This window comes from Delphinapterus leucas, chromosome 10, assembly GCF_059928025.1.
Source record: "Delphinapterus leucas isolate spDelLeu-1000000601 "Yukka" chromosome 10, BTC_Dleu_Yukka2, whole genome shotgun sequence".
NCBI classification, from domain to species: Eukaryota; Metazoa; Chordata; class Mammalia; order Artiodactyla; family Monodontidae; genus Delphinapterus; species Delphinapterus leucas.
Genome location: NC_143138.1, coordinates 97,624,481 through 97,628,202, shown reverse-complemented (window position 1 = coordinate 97,628,202; position 3,722 = coordinate 97,624,481). Strand labels below are relative to the sequence as shown.

The 3,722-nt window shown below is 44.4% G+C and overlaps 1 pseudogene; it reads left to right on the top strand.

Moving 5' to 3' along the window:
• Nucleotides 1–2,383: 2,383 nt before the first annotated feature.
• On the top strand, nucleotides 2,384–3,337 carry LOC111169972 (aldo-keto reductase family 1 member A1 pseudogene; annotated as a pseudogene).
• Nucleotides 3,338–3,722: the final 385 nt, after the last annotated feature.

Genomic DNA, 3,722 nt, shown 5'->3' with positions numbered 1-3,722 from the left:
CCTAATTAGTGTTGGCAACCATAGTAATGACAATGAGTAATAATAAAACAGCATTTCGTAAGGCACTTTGCTTGCGTTGCTGCTTACAGCCGTCCCTCTGATTGCTGCAATAGTCAACCCGCTTTATTGAAGTAACCGCGGGTCATGACTGGCTCGAAATTCTGTGAGTAGAAAGCCCCATGTTATTTTTCTTTTTTTCTTAATGGAGTATGTCAAACATTCACAGAAATGGAGAGAATAGTATAATGAACCCTCATGTGTCCATTAGCTTGTTTCAATAATCATCAACATACACCAATCTATCTTGTTTCATCAATCTTTGCCCCATCCAATAGTATTATTTTAAAGCACATCTCATAATTTAATCTGTGAATACTTCAGTATTAACCTTCTAACAGATTAGTACTGTTAAAAAATGATTAAGAGAATTTAGGTGTTAAACATACTTTAACACTTCATGAAGCCACCACTGTTTGTTCCCAAGGGTCCAAAGAACTGCAACATGGGACTGAAGGCAGGACACTTTTATAGGATAAAGAATAAGGAACAAGGAAGAAATGGGAATTCCCTGGCGGTCCATTGGTTAGGACTCCTCTGCGCTTTCACTGCTGAGGACCTAAGTTCAGTCCCTGGTCAGGGAACTAAGATCCCTGCAAGCCACTTGGAGGCCAAAAAAAAAAAAAAACAAAACAAAACAAAAAAACAAAACAAAACGAACATGGAAGAGAAAAATAGAAAATGAATAAAGAACAAGGAAGTAATTATAAAGCCCAGAGCTTGGGGATTGGCTGACTAGATATACTGTGTTTCTGGTCAAGCAAAACATTTACAGAGATACCAAAGTTACTAAGTTTTGCTCTCTTGCTGTGGCACTCTGGGCAGGAGTGGCTCCATCTTTGGCCTAGAAATTTATTTCAGTAATTCTCCCTTTTCTCATCCTCTTGACCATTCAAGAGGTTTGGTCAAAAATATCAGCACTAACATGACCCTCAATCACCATTTGCCTCTTCTGCTCTTAGTGTAGCATTCACAAGAGGTGATGTCAGGCTTGTATTCTTGGCCCTGGTTCCGTTCTTCTGTTCTCTTTTGTCACTTCAGTCAGAGAGAGACCATGTGTTGGCTGGTCAGTGGCTGCCCACATGCCTTTAAAACTTTTGAGAGAACCCAGCTTATCAGGGAGACAGTAATAATTACTAGCAACAAAACAATGTCCATGGTTTGGAGAGTACTCCTGAGCCAGGGTCCCCATGATCCAAACCAGCTAGAAAACTGGGGACACTGCTTTAAGCCAGTTGGCCTGTTTATGTATTTCGCATAACTATGTCTCCCCACCCCAGAAATGTTTATGCAGTGAGCTTGTTCTGTTGAAACTGAGGTGTTATAAATCAGGGAGAAGTCTGTGACGGAAAGAAAGAGCTACAGGATCACCAGCGTCCAAGCCAGTCCAACAGTCAGTTTACCTTTCTTTGCAATGGTCTAAGGTAGGTGAACAGTTATCTTTCCAGGCTAGAGCAAGCCAAAAGGTGGAGAAGAGAACAATAAAGACCTTCATGATGTAAGAATTAGGAAAAGGATGGTCCGAGAAGGAAGGAAGAATGGAAGGAAATGCTCTTAATCTGACTTCTTGGGAGGAAACAGTCTACCTCACTGTTGCCTAGTTCTCTTCCTAGTCAATTGGATTTTGAGGTCTTTGGCATTTAAACAGGGCCAGATATCAGGTGGGGTCTTCTTCAGTTGTGAAACATGTACCCAAATTTTTTAATTTGTTTGTTTGTTTGTGTTAAATTTGGCTCTTTTATTTTGCTATATATTTTTATTTGTTTATTTATTTATTTGGCTGTGCCGGGTCTCCGTTGTGGCACATGGGATCTTTGCTGTTGCGTGCAGGATCTTCGTTGCAGCATGCAGTATCTTCTAGTTGCAGCATGCGAACTCCTAGTTGTGGAACGTGGGATCTAGTTCCCGGACCAGGGATCAAACCTGGGCCCCCTGCAATGGGAGCACATAGTCGTAGACCCTGGACCACAAGGGAAGTCCCTGTACCCACGTTTTCACACCTTGTAATTCGACACTGATGTTAGTGGTCAAGAACACTTGGTAGGGTCCTTTCCAGGAATCTCACTTTTGCAAAAGCATCAAAGTAAAACAATAATTGTCTGTAAATGACAACGAACTTTAAAATGCCCATGGTTGGAGATCTGATGAGAGTTCATTATAATGGAAATTGACAAGGAAATTTGGTTATTTCTGTGACACCCAACATTTTTAAGACAATAACTAGGAATCTGGGAAGCTGAGGCCCATTGGGTAGCTAGCAGGGCACAGGACTGAGCTGAAAAGCCATACTTCCCTGTTAACATCCTGTGCTCGTGCCGAGGGGGCAATGGTGGCTTCCTGTATCCTCCTGCACACTGGACGAAGATGTCCCTGATTGGACTGGGCACCGGAAGAGCGAGCCTGGCCAGGTAAAAGCAGTTATTAAGTATGTCTTGAGTATAGGCTACCGCCACATTGACTGTGCTATCTACGACAATGAGACTGAGATTGGGGAAGCCCTGAAGGAGGATGTGGGACCTGGCAAGTTGGTGCCTCAGGAGGAGCTGTTTGTGACTTCCAAGCTGTGGAACACGAATCACCACCCTGAGGATGTGGAGCCTGCCCTCTGGAAGACAATCGCTGACCTCCAGCTGGAGTATTTGGACCTGTACCTGATGCACTGGCCTCATGCCTTTGAGCGAGAGACAACCCCTTTCCTAAGAATGCTGATGGGACTATACGCTATGACTCCACCCACTACAAGGAGACTGGGAAGGCTCTGGAGGCACCGGTGGCTAAGGGGCTGGTGAGGGCACTGGGCCTGTCCAACTTCAGCAGTCAGCAGATCGAGGATGTGCTCAGCGTGGCCTCGGTGTGCCCAGCTGTCCTGCAGGTGGAATGCCACCCATACCTGGCTCAGAATGAGCTGATTGCCCACTGCCAAGCACGCGGCCTGGAGGTGACTGCTTATAGCCCTCTGGGCTCCTCTGAGCGTGCTTGGCGTGATCCTGATGAGCCTGTCCTGCTTGAGGAGCCAGTGGTCCTGGCACTGGCTGAAAATCATGGCCGGTCTCCAGCTCAGATCTTGCTCAGGTGGCAGGTCCAGCAGAAAGTGAGCTGCATCCCCAAGAGTGTCACACCTTCCCATATCCTTCAGAACATCCAGGTGTTTGACTTCACCTTTAGCGTGGAGGAGATGAAGCAGCTGGATGCCCTGAATAAAAATTTGCTATTCATCGCGCCCATGCTTACGGTGGATAGGAAGAGGGTCCCGAGAGATGCAGGTCACCCCCTTCAATGACCCATATTGAGACCACAGCTTCCTGGCTTCCTTTTCCTCTCTCCAGCTATAACATCCTGCCGTCCCCAGAAAGGAGTTAATAAAGCCATTGGAGTATCCATCCAAAAAAAAAAAAAAAAAAAAAAAGACGGTAACTAGGATTATAACTTGTAACATTATACCATGCATATCAGATTTTTAGGAATTTTATATAAGTTCTGGAACACTTATGTTAATAACATACCCACACAAAGATAAGCTAAAGTTAAACATCACTTCTTATTTGGCAATGTTTTCTTTGTAATTTAACATATCAAATAAGCCTAATTAGCTTCACATTTCTCTTTTTATAAGGAGAGAGAACAAATATACTAGGGGCCCTTTGGAAAATCCCAAAGTTGGCCCC